Below are 15,581 nucleotides of genomic sequence, written 5' to 3'. Positions count from 1 at the left end.
GCTAAAAGCACTGCTCTATTTTATCTTTTAAAGATAGCCAAAGACAGAAATTACATTCCTCCTTAGAATCTTGTAATGGTTTTTAATTATTGCAGGGCCAAGAAGTTATTTATCCTTCTGGTAAATTTTAAACCCATTCTTTTTTTGTTCTTTGTTCTTCTTTCACTGGCAGTAAGGTCATTGAAGCCAGGCAGCCCTGCATTCAAACATGGATCTACAATGTGATAGTTGTTTGACTCTGGGCAAGTCACTTCAAGACTCTGCTGCTCAGTTTCTAAATCTGTACAACGGGGTAATAACAGTCTGCAGAATTGCTGTGTATATGGAGATGGTAGTAAAGATATTTCCAAAAGTCCTCTTGGGGAGGCATTTTAACATCCTCTGCTTTGATAATCCCACTAGGGTTAAGGGTAGGGGTGGGTCTCTAAAGGTCCTCCCTGAGTAATACTAGATGGCTATGAACTAGACTTCCAGGGAGCATGGCCTGTTAACAGTCAGGCATTTTACTTTGCAGAGCACAGAAGTGAGCAGGATACCAAGCTGCTTTGTATGGCCAAGACTAGTGGATCACTTCTCAACAACCATTCTCTCCCCATACTTTGTCCTTGTTGCCAGAACCCACTTTCCAACTCTGGAGGCTAAAAACACCAATTAGTTACTACAAGCCTGTAACCCCACCCTAGTGGATGAGTTTAAAGATAAATCTTCTGAGATATTTCTGGGAAACACTTTCCTTTCTGATTTAGGGTGGGAGGTAGGGGACACGAAGAGAAATGCTCCTCTTTCTATCTTTAGATGTAGTTATCTGCAGATATAATTCCTGGAGCTATGGCAGCCATCTTGTGACCATGAGGGACAACTCAGAGGATTAAAAATCTACCTGCTGTGGATGGCAAAGGGAAAAGGCAGAAAGCACCTGGGTTGGGTGGTTGATGACATTGTTGTGCCTCTGAATTAACCAAACCTGGAAATGATACCTCCAGCAATAATGAACCTTATTGTTTAAGTGATATTTAAGCTATATTTATATTACATATTCTGTTACCTGTTACTTTATTAATATATTACTATATATATTATATTACTTTATTATACTTTACTATATATATTATATTACTTTAATATACTTTACTATATATAATATTTCTTTAATATACTTTATTATATTTATTATTTTTATTATATATTATATTTTATTTTATATTTTATTTTATATTTTATTTATTTTTTATTTTATTATATTTATATACTTTATTATATTTATTTATTATACTTTACTATATATATTACTTTATTATACTTTATTAATATATTACTATATATATTATATTACTTTATTAATATATATTTTATATATATTAAATTGAGGCGGCTGAGCCTTAGAAGTGGGAGAAAAAGGAGACCTGCTGGTAGCACAGCAGAAGAGGTGGTCAGAGAAAAGCCAGTTCTGTTGAGGATTTTGACTTCTACTGGATGTGCAGTGTAGAACTCTGTTCCACTCCTTTAGGGACGCATCAGTAAATTTCACATTGCTTGCGAATACTTTTGGTGCTAATGGATTGTATGAGGGACTTGAAGAAGGGTTGAAATCTACATCAAGAATGGTGCTTGATGGGGAATTCCCTGACAGTCCAGGGGTTAAGACTTGGCACTTTCATTGCCGGGGCACTGGGTTTGAGGGAACTAGGATCCTGCAGGCCCAGCGGCACAGCCAAAAAAAAAAAAAATGTGCCTGATGAAAACAGAGACACACCTGGAAATAGCAATACTTCTAGGTTATGTAAGGATTAGAGATCCTATCTGTCAGACATCTAGAATGATGCCTAGAATTTAGGACATATGCAATAAGTTATAGATGCTATTATTACCTTGTATTACCAGTAATTTTTATTTTTTTGGTCTCGCCTTGCGGCTTGTGGGATCTTAGTTCCCTGACCAGGGATTGAACCCAGGCCCTTGACAGTGAAAGCGGGAGTCCTAACCACTGGACCACCAGGGAATTCCCACCAGTATTATTATCTCAGCTCCTGATTTGCATCCAGAAAGGAGGAAGAAATTAGATGCTCATGGGTGGGGCTGTACTTGGGGGCAGACCCAGCAGTAGGCTTTGAGAAGAAGCTCTGTGACAAAGACTGTATGAAGACAAAAAGGAGCCAAGCATTGCTGGCAGGAGCCCTGGCAGGTGGGCAGGGAAGTCCAGCTGAGCTACTGTGACCCTACAGATGGGGCAAAAGGCTGGATCCAGAGGCTGGAGGGAGAGGGAAATGGGGAGTTATTGCTCAAAGGGTATAAAGTTTCAGTTATGCAAGATGAAGAAGTTTGGGAGACCTGTTCACAGCAAGGGCATATAACACTACAGTACTGTAAATTTAAAAATGGTTAAGATGATAAATTTCGTGTTTCTTACTACAGTTAAAAAAATAGGGAGGATCCCAGTTACTAGAACTAAGGCCTACAGTCAGAACAGGCTCAACAGAAGCCTGAGAATTGTTTGGACAGAGGCTTCCTGAATTTCCCCTGATTAGAAAATTACTGGAGATAGCCTCATCCACCAGAGGGCAGACAGCAGAAGGAAGAAGAACTACAATTCTGCAGCCTGTGGAAGGAAAACCACATTCACAAAAAGAGAGACAAAATGAAAAGGCAGAGAACTTTGTACCAGATGAAGGAACAAGATAAAACACCAGAAAAAACAACTAAATGAAGTGGAGATAGGCAACCTTCCAGAAAAAGGATTCAGAATAATGATAGTGAAGATGATCCAGGACCTCAGAAAAAGAATGGAGGTAAAGATCGAGAAGATGCAAGAAATGTTTAACAGAGACCTAGAAGAATAAAAGAACAAACAGAGATGAACAATACAATAACTGAAATGAAAAATATGCTAGAAGGAATCAATAGCAGAATAACTGAGGCAGAAGAATGGGTAAGTGACCTGGAAGACAGAATGGTGGAATTCACTGCCATGGAACAGAATTTTAAAAAAATGAAAAGAAATGAAGACAGCCTAAGAGACCTCTGGGACAACATTAAACACACCAACATTCACATTATAGGGGTCCCAGAAGGAGAAGAGAGAGAGAAAGGACCCAAGAAAATATTTGAAGAGATTATAGTCAAAAACTTCCCTAACATGGGGAAGGAAATATCCACCCAAGTCCAGGAAGTGCAGAGAGTCCCAGGCAGGATAAACCCAAGGAGAAACACGCCAAGACAAATGGTAATCAAATTGACAAAAGTTAAAGACAAAGAAAAATTATTGAAAGCAGCAAGGGAAAAAAGACAAATAACATACAAGGGAACTCCCATAAGGTTAACAGCTGACTTCTCAGCAGAAACTCTACAAGCCAGAAGGGAGTGGCATGATATATTTAAAGTGATGAAAGAGAAGAACCTACAACCAAGATTACTCTACCTGGCAAGGATCTCATTCAGATTTGACGGAGAAATCAAAAGCTTTACAGACAAGCAAAAACTAAGAGAATTCAGCACCACCAAACCAGCTCTACAACAAATGCTAAAGGAACTTCTCTAAGTGAGAAACACAAAAGAAGAAAAGGGCCTACAAAAACAAACCCATAACAATTAAGAAAATGGTAATACGAACATGCATATCAATAATTACCTTAAACGTGAATGGATTAAATGCTCCAACCAAAAGACACAGGCTCGCTGAATGGATACAAAAACAAGATCCATCTCTATGCTATCTACAAGAGACCCACTTCAGACCTAGGGACACATACAGACTGAAAGTGAGGGGATGGAAAAAGATATTCCATGCAAATAGAAATCAAAAGAAAGCTGGAGTAGCAATACTCATATCAGATAAAATAGACTTTAAAATAAAGAATGTTACAAGAGACAAGGAAGGACACTACATAATGTTCAAGGGATCAATCCAAGAAGAAGATATAACAATTATAAATATATATGCACCCAACATAGGAGCACCTCAATACATAAGGCAACTGCTAACAATTGTAAAAGAGGAAATCGACAGTAACACAATAATAGTGGGGGACTTTAACACCTCACTTACACCAATGGACAGATCATCCAGACAGAAAATTAATAAAGCAACACAAGCTTTAAATGACAGCACAGACCAGATAGATTTAATTGATATTTATAGGACATTCCATCCAAAAACAGCAGCTTACACTTTCCTCTCAAGTGCACATGGAACATTCTCCAGGATAGATCACATCTTGGGTCACAAATCAAGCCTCAGTAAATTTAAGAAAATTGAAAGCATATCAAGGATCTTTTCCGACCACAATGCTGTGAGATTAGATATCAATTACAGGGAAAAAAATGTAAAAAACACAAACACATGGAGGCTAAACAATATGTTACTAAATAACCAAGAGATCACTGAAGAAATCAAAGTGGAAATAAAAACATACCTAGAGACAAATTACAATGAAAACACGATGATCCAAAAGCTATGGGATGCAGCAAAAGCAGTTCTAAGAGGGAGTTTATAGCAATACAAGCCTACCTCAAGAAACAAGAAAAATCTCAAACAATCTAAACTTACACCTAAAAGAACTAGAGAAAGAAGAACAAACAAAACCCAAAGTTAGTAGAAGGAAGAAGTCATAAAGATCAGAGCAGAAATAAATGAAATAGAAACAAAGAAAACAGTAGCAAAGATCAATAAAACTAAAAGCTAGTTCTTTGAGAAGATGAACAAAATTGATAAACCATTAGCCAGACTCATCAAGAAAAAGAGGGAGAGGACTCAAATTAATAAAATTAGAAATGAAAAAGGAGAAGTTACAACGGACACCACAGAAATACAAAGCATCATTAGAGACTACTACAAGCAACTCTATGCCAATAAAATGGACAACCTGGAAGAAATGGACAAATTCTTAGAAAAGTATAACCTTCCAAGACTGAACCAGGAAGAAATAGAAAATATGAACAGACCAATCACAAGTAATGAAATCGAAACGGTGATTAAAAATCTTCCAACAAACAAAAGTTCAGGACCAGATGGCTTCACAGGTGAATTCTATCAAACATTTAAAGAAGAGCTAACACCTATCCTTCTCAAACTCTTCCAAAAAATTGCAGAGGAAGGAGCACTCCCAAACTCATTCTATGAGGCCACCATCACCCTGATACCAAAACCAGACAAAGATACTACAAAAATAGAAAATTACAGACCAGTATCACTGATGAATATAGATGCAAAAATTCTCAACAAAATACTATCAAACAGAATCCAGCAACACATTAAAAGGATCATACACCATGATCAAGTGGGATTTATCCCAGGGATGTAAGGATTCTTCAGTATATGCAAATCAATCAATGTGATGCACCATATAAACAAACTGAAGAATAAAAACCATATGATCATCTCAATAGATGCAGAAAAAGCTTTTGACAAAATTCAACACCCATTTAGGATAAAAACTCTCCAGAAAGTGGGCATAGAGGGAACCTACCTCAACACAGTAAAGGCCATATATGACAAACCCACAGCAAACATCATTCTCAATGGTGAAAAACTGAAAGCATTTCCTCTAAGATCAGGGACAAGACAAGGATGTCCACTCTCGCCACTATTATTCAACATAGTATTGGAAGTCCTAGCCATGGCAATCAGAGAAGAAAAGGAAACAAAAGGAATACAAATAGGAAAAGAAGAAGTAAAACTGTCACTGTTTGCAGATGACATGATACTATACACAGAGAATCCTAAAGATGTCACCAGAAAACTACTAGAGCTAATCAATGAATGTGGTAAAATTTCAGGATACAAAATTAACGCACAGAAATCTCTTGCATTCCTATACACTAACAACGAAAGGTCAGAAAGAGAAATTAAGGAAACAAACCCATTCACCATTGCAACAAAAAGAATAAAATACCTAGCAATAAACCTTCCTAAGGAGGTAAAAGACCTGTATGCAGAAAACTATAAGACACTGATGAAAGAAATCAAAGATGACAAAAACAGATGGAGAGATATACAGTGTTTGTGGATTGGAAGGATCAATACTGTGAAAATGACTATACTACCCAAAGCAATCTACAGATTCAGTGCAATCCCTATCAAATTACCAGTGGCATTTTTTACAGAACTAGAACAAAAAAATCTTACAATTTGTGTGGAGACAGAAAAGACCCCGAATAGCCAAAGCAGTCCTGAGGGAAAAAAAAAGGAGCTGGAGGAATCAGACTCCCTGACTTCAGATTATGCTACAAAGCTACAGTAATCAAGATAGTATGGTACTGGCACAAAAGGAGAAATATAGATCAATGGAACAGGATAGAAATCCCAGAAATAAACCCACACACCTATGGTCAGTTAATCTATGACAAAGGAGGCAAGGATATACAATGGAGAAAACACAGTCTCTTCAATAAGTGGTGCTGGGAAAACTGGACAGCTACATGTAAAAGAATGAAATTAGAAGACTCCCTAACACCACACACAAAAATAAACTCAAGAAGGATTAGAGACCTAAATGTAAGACTGGACACTATAAAACTCTTAGAGGAAAACATAGGAAGAACACTCTTTGACATAAATCACAGCAAGATCTTTTTTGATCCACCTCCTAGAGTAATGGAAATAAAAACAAAAATAAACAAATGGGACCTAATGAAAATTAAAAGCTTTTGCACAGCAAAGGAAACTACAAACAAGACAAAAAGACAACCCTCAAATGGGAGAAAATATTTGCAGACGAATCAGTGGACAAAGGATTAATCTCCAAAATATATAAACAACTCATGCAGCTCAATATTAAAAAAACAAACAACCCAATCCAAAAATGGGTAGAAGACATAAATAGACATTTCTCCAAAGAAGACATATGGATGGCCAGGAAGCACATGAAAAGCTGCTCAACATCACTAATTATTAGAAATATGCAAATCAAAACTACAGTGAGGTATCACCTCACACTGGTTAGAATGGGCATCATCAGAAAATCTACAAATAACAAATGCTGGAGAAGGTGTGGAGAAAAGGGAACCCTCTTGCACTGTTGGTGGGAATGTCAATTGATAGAGCCACTATGGAGAACAGTATGGAGGTTCCTTAAAAAACTAAAAATAGAATTACCATATGACCCAGCAATCCCACTATTGGGCATATACCCAGAGAAAACCATAATTCAGAAAGACATATGCACCCCAATGTTCATTGCAGCACTATTTACAATAGCCACGTCATGGAAGCATCCTAAATGCCCGTTGACATATGAATGGATAAAGATGTGCTACATACATACAGTGGAATATTACTCAGCCATAAAAAGGAACAAAATTGGGTCATTTGTAGAGATGTGGATGGATCTAGAGACCGTTATAGAGTGTGAAGTAAGTCAGAAAGAGAAAAACAAATGTCATATATTAACACATATATGTGGAACCTAGAAAAATGGTATAGATGAACCAGTTTGCAGGGCAGAAATAGAGACACAGATGTAGAGAACAAACGTATGGACACCAAGGGGGGAAAGTGGCGGGGCAGGGGTGGTGGTGGTGTGATGAATTGGGAGATTGGGATTGACATATATACACGGATATGTATAAAATAGATAACTAATAAGAACCTGATGTATAAAAAATAAATAAAGTTCAAAAATTCAAAAAAAAAAATAAAGAAAATTACTGGTTCCAGAGCTCAAGTTGAGGCTTACCCTCAACCTGCCATGTAGAAGTCAAGTTGCTTCAAGAGTGGTATAATACTTTAAGATTCCGTGCTTCCACTGTAGGTTATGTGGGTTCCATTGCTGGTCGAGGAGCTAAGTTCCCGCATGCTGCGTGATGAGGCCAAAAAAATAAAAAAGAAAGAGTGGTATAATACTATGTGTGTGTGTGTGTGTGTGTGTGTGTGTGTGTGTGTGTGTATACATATAAAATTTCCTCCTCTCTGTGCTTGTATGTGTGCAAGTATGTATCTCCTTACCTTACTTAACCTCTCAGAAGGGCCTTGGGTGTCAACCTAATTTATCCTGACGGCTATGAGGAGCCTTCAAAGCAAGGCACTTGCTTTGGTCAATGGGGTGTGAAAGGACATAGCACAGACACCATTTGAACTGAGGCTTTAAAGGCTATTGTGTATGTTTCCACCTATTTTCTTGCTCTTTGCTGTTCTGGCACAGGAATGGCATGTCTCAAATAAGAGCTACTCCTGCAGCTTTGGTCCCAGAATGTGAAAACACACGGAGCAGAAGCACAGCCTTCACCAATATGGTGGCAGACATGATAGCAGAATAAGGAGCACTGGTTGTTGCGAGCCCCTGGGAGTCAGGGAGTCATTTGTTAGTTTGCTAAAGCTAATACATCTGGAGAATCAGCTATTGCCAACACACAGAAGCAGGAAAAATAATAAATCGTTTTCAGCCACTGCATTTTAGGATCCTTGTAAGGCAAAAATAGATAACTGGAGCATCCTGTAAAGAAGTGATGCCAGCTTAATCCCAGGCAGGGTAGAAAGAGAGAAGATAAATTTGAGAAATATTAAAAGGGTGTATTTGAACTCTTTCAATCACTAATGATAGAATTCAAGCAAAAAATGGAATCTATTGGCTAAAGGCATTGAAAATGATTGAGGACTCAAATGATGTCCTTGTTGTTTCTCTCCATCTCTTGACTCTACCTTCCCTTGGTTGGGTTGGTACCCTGGACTCAGAACAGTGGATTCCAGCAACCTTGAGTACAGCATCTCCAGGCTCATGTCTTTCAAGGTTCAAGTTCAGTTTTCTACTGAGCTTCTTTTCTGGTCCTGCCCACAAAAGCCTGAGATCCACTCTGAATAGACTGGCTGAGGTCATAGCCCACCCCTGAGACAACCCCTACGGCGGGGGGGAGATGGCAGTGGCTGCAGAAGAGGATATGTATTGGTTATTGGGTCTTTCTTTTTTTTCTTCTTTTGGCCGCATTGCAAGGCTTGTGGGATCTTAGTTTCCTGACCAGGGATTGAACCCGGGCTCTCAGCAGTGAAAGCACAGAGTCCTAACCACTGGACCACCAGGGAATTCCCAGTTATGGGTCTTTCTGTTGAAACTCAACCAGGTTTTTTGAAAGGAAAATTTATTCAGTTATATAACTTTAAAAAAAATAGAAATTTTCATGAACTATTCCAACTTCAGGTGTAGTTTGATTTAGAGCCAAAACAATGTGACTAGGATTCACCTCTTGACTTTTAAAAATTACTGCCAGCTGAGATACTCTTCCTACTGAGGATTTTGAAAACCAAGGAGAATTGCGTTTGGTGAATAGACTACAATCAAGCGTTTGGGGTTTGGGGCTTCCCTGGTGGCACAGTGGTTAAGAATCTGCCTGCCAGTGCAGGGGGCACAGGTTCGAGCCCTGGTCTGGGAAGATCCCACATGCTGTGGAATAACTAAGCCCAGTGCACCACAACTACCGAGCCTGTGCTCTAGAGCCCGCAAGCCACAACTACTGAGCCCACGTGCCACAACTACTGAAGTCCGTGTGCTCTAGGGCCCGTGCTCCGCAACAAGAGAAGCCACGGCAATGAGAAGCCCACACACTGCAATGAAGAGTAGCCCCTGCTCGCCGCAACTAGAGAAAGACCATGTGCAGCAACAAAGACCCAACGCAGCCAAAAAAAAAAAAAATGTTTTGGGTTCTTTTTAACTGGTTTCTGCAAACATCCATAGCTATAAGATATCAGTTTTTTGTTTGTTTGTTTGTTTTTGCAGTACACGGGCCTCTCACTGTTGTGGCCTCTCCCGTTGCGGAGCACAGGCTCTGGACGCGCAGGCTCAGCGGACATGGCTCATGGGCCTAGCCGCTCTGCGGCATGTGGGATCTTCCCGGACGGGGACACGAACCCGTGTCCTCTGCGTCGGCAGGCGGACTCTCAACCACTGCGCCACCAGGGAAGCCCCAAGATATCAGTCTTGATGTATGATCATAGGTTTGTGAGTAGTAAGGAATTGTTCTTTGTTTAAGTTCATTATTGTTCCAGCTGCCCACAGAGGTAAGAGTGTGAAATGAATCCAGATCACCCAAGCTTAGATCCTGGCTCTCACACTGATTAACTGTGTGACCTAGGGCAAGTCATTTTAACTACTCTGTGCCTCAGTGGATCCATCTGTAAAATAGGAAATGGTATTATCTACCTACCTTGTAGGGTTGTTGTTAATAAGTGTGAATCACTTAGAACAGTGCTTAGAACATGTTAAGTAATTAATTATTCTCATTTCTACAGTAAACAAATGGCTACTAATGAAGACAGGTTTTCAGAATTATGGCTATTTCAAATGGCAGGGCGTGGCTTGGTTCAGATTTTGCTTTGGCAGTTAGTGACTGGAACTGTATTTGCTCATACTGTGGGTCAGAAAACATTCTTATGGTATTTTTCTATGTATTTTCAATGTATTCATTTGTCCCAGCCATGTTCCCATCAGTCACTGGGCTATAATCTTCTAAGAGAGATGACTCCCTTTATTGGGCTTCTTTGATATGAAAGAAAACCTGAGCAAAGCTCAACTAAATTCTAAGGAGAAACAAACTAAAGTTTTCTTTAATTAGAATATTTTGCAATCCAGCTTTGAATAGTAAGGACAGAGTATTGTCCTCTATCTTTTTATCATCTCATTGCATAATCTTGCTTCTCATTTTATTTTTCTTTGAGAAACTTAGAAAAACCAAAATTTCCAAATGAGTGTGACGTTAGCAGTTCATATCATGATGAGTTGTAAGTTACCCATAGCTTCTCCTGGTTATTTTTGTTTGGGTTGTTTTGTGATTCATTGAACAATTGTCCTATGAGTCTGGAATCTGGCTGATTGCATTCCTAACTGTAATGTGTCCCTCTGTGAGAGTGGCAGGGATTAAGCTCTGTGGGCACATTATCCACAGCTCACTCTTTCAGTTTGGGATGCTGTTATACAAGGCTCCAGATTGATCTGAAAGTGGGGAGAGTGGGAGGGGCTGGAGAGATGCTTAGATAAGTTGAAGTACTTTCAAAAGTCCTGAAGTGGGGCTTCCCTGGTGGCCCAGTGGTTGAGAGTCCGCCTGCCGATGCAGGGAACACGGGTTCGTGCCCTGGTCTGGGAAGATCCCACATGCCGCGGAGCGGCTGGGCACATGAGACATGGCCGCTGAGCCTGCGCGTCCGGAGCCTGTGCTCCGCAACGGGAGAGGCCACAACAGTGAGGGGCCCATGTATCACACACACACACACACACAAAAAGTCCTGGAGTGTGCAACTAGCATGGGTTTTATCTCCAAGCTAAAGGGTGGTGGGGAGGGGGGAGTGTGAATTTTGCCTCACTGCTCTGCAAGCCAGACTTAGATCACCAACAGACATCCTGTTCAAATGCAGACATTTGCTGGACATGTTCCTGAATTAAATTTTAGGGATGGTTTGGGAATCAGAAATCTCCTGGGTCAATTTATGGGTTTAAACAGCTACCCACACCTTAGGTTTCTCCAGGGCAATTCAACTTGTTGTTTTCCTATAGAAGTTTGATGTCATAAATGAAGAAACAAACATATGTGTATCCGGGGACTTCCATGGCAGTCCAGTGGTTAAGACTCCACGCTTCCAGTGTAGGAGACGCCGCAGGTTCCATTCCTGGTCTGGGAACTAAGATCTGGCATGCCGTGTGGCACAGCCAAAAATTTAAAAAAAAACAGACAAATAAACAAAAGTATCCTATGATGTTTTTAATTTTTTAAATCTTTTTGAGTGGCCAGCAAGATTTATTGAGTACTCATGGTATGAAGAAAATATTGGTGTCGAATATTTGAGTCTCAAAAGCTTGAATTTTTGATACCTAAGCATTAATAATAATAATAGCTTTATTAAGCAATTAAAATGTGCTGGGCATTAACTGACTACTTTACAGGTGTAGGTATTTCTAGCTGTACTTTATAATGTAAATAACTGAAGCTTTGAAAGTTTAAGAACTTCCTGTGGTCACAAATCTAGTAAAAGATGGGAATTAAACACAGGCCTGTCAGTTGCTAAATCTGTGTTCTTTCTAAGGCAGTGCTGTCTCATGGAACTTTCTGTGATAATGTTCTATATCTCTGTGGTCCAATATGGTAGACGCAGTATTGGTGGCTAATGAACACTTGAAATGACACTGTGTGACTGAGGAAATCAGTTTTAAATTTTATTTAATTTTAATTAAATTTAATAGCCGCATGTGGCTAATGGTTGCACAGCTGTAGGACATCACATTGCCTGGTCTATAAACACTCAGGCTACCGTGATTTCATGCATGGTGGATCTGGATATCGAAGAGAGCAAATGTGAACAAGTAGTTGGAGAAAAAGATAACCTTTTATCCGAATCAAAGTCATTTAAATTACAGATTTTAAAGGAAGGTAGACCTCAAAAGGCTCACAAAATTTAGGTAGGGAGAACTTCTTTTGGCAAGCTTCTATTGTATATTTTACTTAGGGATTATTAATATATCGACAATGTTGATTATAAGGGACATAGCAACTTGAAAACAGGAAAAAAGTTGTGCCTAGAACTGTAGTCTTACTGCAAGATTCAGTTCTTTAGGCGTTTTCCAATCTAGGAAATCACGAATAACCCAAGTAGTAAGGACAGAGGAGTGTGTTTACAATCAAACTAATTAACCAAGCTTTTTTGATTTCTATTTTCAGGAGTCTCCTGCCTCCAGTTATCCTGTTTTCCGTGAATGGTTTAGAGCTGAATATTTACAAACTGGAGCCTTTACTGCTCAATATTAATAAACAGACTAGGTCTCCTACGAAGGGTGATATGCAAATGAAACATAGGTGCCTACTTAATAGAAGTCTACATGATAGCCCCTTTTTTGTCTGACCTCTGGATTTACGGTTTGTCTGGATAGGTTCCAGCTCTGCTGACTGGATTGTAAAATCTCTTTTCACTAGAGACTAACTTTTCACACTTCTTTAATTCTTTCCTTGGTAACCAGTCTACCTAGACTTTTTTTTTTTCCTGACAATTGACTATAACTTCAGTGTCCTGTGGAAACCCTTTCATTTATACTCGATGAAGGCAGTGTCTCCATGTGTTGTGGGCCAGAACAAGGCACATGGCTCTCAGAGGCAAGGGTCCTGCAGGAGACGGGTAAGCTGGCCAGACCCTGCAGATGCCCCAGCTCCAGGCTGTGGAACTACTCCTGTCCCCATCTCTCTGTGCATCTACACTCAGAAAAACAAATTACCAACATGGGCCCTGGAATCAAATTGCCTAGACCCTGTTTCCTCGTGACCATGAAAGAGTTACTTGACGTTTTTTGATCTGACCATGGGGAAGGAGTCCATTCATTCACTTGTTAATTCATTTATTCATTCAGAAAATGCATGAGATCCAGTTATTCTCGGCTGGGGAACACAAATATGTACAAGCCATTTTAAGGGTTTCCAGGTGAGTGAGAGAGACAAGACTCAACACAAGTTGCAGCAATATGGAACAGTAGGTAAGCTCTTCTGAGGATCAGAGAAAGATATGGGTCCTGGTTGGAAAGAGAAATAACTAGGATGAACATAGCAATTTCAAAGCACTTCTGCATGCATTTTAGAACTTCTTACGAAAACCGACGATTCAGAATCCTCATTTGTAGATGAGAAGATGATTCAGGGAAGGTAAAGTGACTTGCCTGGCTTGCTCTGGTAGGTAGTCCGCCCTACGGTCTGAGTTTTCAGATTCTGAAGTTCTCTCCACTGTACCATGCTGGGAAAGCTTCAGGGAGAAGTGACCTCTTAGGCTGAGTCTTTAAAGAGGGACCAAATTTGACAGGCAGAGATAGGCCAGGGCCTTCTAGGTAAGTGAAAAAGCAAAGATGTGAAAGCTTGAAAGATTAAGACATACTTGGGAAAGGGTGAGTAGAACATGTTAGCTGAAGCATAAGCTATGTGTACGGGAGTCAGAGGAGAGAAAAGTATACTGCAGTATGACTGCATCACACGTGGTCTTAACCACTAGACTGAGGAGTTGAGCAATGATTTGACAGTCACAGAGGGAGTGGAGTGTACTGAATACTGGGAGAAGAGGTAAAATCAGGAAGATCTGGCAAGTGAGTCAGACTGTTGTGGAGAGGATGGGGGAGGCAGGGGAACCTGTTAGGAGGTATTGGGGGAGGAAGAGCTGGATTCAAGAAGTATTGAATGGTGAACTGACATGGTGACTAGGTGAGGGAGTTGAAAAAGGCAGGGAGTAAAGACGGTTAGCTTTGAGTGGAGTCCCTGAAAGAATGTTTATGCCATGAGCAGAGTTGGTGGATTTGCAGAAGGAGTTGCCCTAGGGGGAGAATCTTGAGCTCCTTCTTGGATCTGTTGTGTTTGTGTTGCCTTCTGTGGATTGTCACCTGACTGTCCACTGGGAAGGTGGGTAGTGAGTCAGAGGAAGAAGAAAAGTTTGACTGACTACCCAGGCAGAGGGGCCTTCCTTCCTGTCTCTGCTCTGCTCCCCACCCCCCTGCTCTTTAATGTAAGTGCCTGATGAATACAATGTTTGGTAGATGGTGGACACTCAAAGTATGTTTGGAAAAGAAATCCATTTGAAAGAAGAGTTGTCAGAAGTTTTGGGACAAAGGCAAAGACTAGAGTGAGGGAAAAGAGATGGTGGCTAACGGTGACAAGCCCCAAATTTGAGTCACTGGAGACAGTCATTTCCAAGAGATGAAGGACTTCAGAAGGCCTGGTGGGGTTTCAAGTGGTAGAAACCTGGTCTAGTTAAGAATGTGGAGGGACTCTGGGGTCAGGGTACTAAATGTGTGGATGTTGAAGTCACCAGGAATAATGGCAAAGAGTAAAATTGACTAAGTTAGACTTGGGCAAGAAGGGACCCTGCTCTGGACCCTGCCCTTTCTTTTTTTTTCCTGTGCTGCACAGCTTGTGGGATCTAGTTCCCCAACCAGGGATTGAACGCAGGCCCTTGGCAATGAAAGCTTGGAGTCCTAACCATTGGACCGCCAAGGAATTCACGACCCTGCCCTTTAGAGGACCTGACTCTGGCTCTCTTCTGCTGCACTCCTCCCCATGGGAAGTCCATGGAGCCAAGGGGTCATGCTCACTGGAACCTGTGCTCCTAGACCCAGCTCTGGGTACCAGGGCTCTGGGATTCCCTGTTCAAATGGCCAAGCCTGCTTCCAGGGCTTCTTCCCAGGCTTCTTTTCTGGGTCTGTTTTCCTGGGGGCACATGATGCCACAGTTTTGCACACTTTAGGCCTGAGCAATGGCCAAAGGGCATCTCTTGCGGAGCGTAGGGGGATGTGAATAGAGCTTTGGGGGTGAGTGGGTTGGAGCCAGGACAGGGAAGAGAAGGGGAACAGAAAGTGGGCTGGGGGCTGGCTTCCATCCTTCTTTGCACGGTCACATTCTGAAGCAGAAGTCCAAGAAGTCAAGAAATTTAAATTCAAACCCAGACTTCCAGGTTGTAAAGGAAGCGCATTTGTCAATATCAAAGGTTAGAAGACATTTTGAGTTTGTAAGCTTGATTTATAACTTTTAAATTTTAGATATGTGACATGTAGAACTCTATTTGGAATCTTGCCCTCACACATTAGGAATCAGCAGGTTATAAGGATCTTCATGCTGTGAGCCTTGACACCCATAACACGTTTGGG

Source organism: Orcinus orca, chromosome 18 (assembly GCF_937001465.1).
Source record: "Orcinus orca chromosome 18, mOrcOrc1.1, whole genome shotgun sequence".
Taxonomy (NCBI): Eukaryota; Metazoa; Chordata; class Mammalia; order Artiodactyla; family Delphinidae; genus Orcinus; species Orcinus orca.
This window is presented reverse-complemented; position numbering follows the sequence as displayed.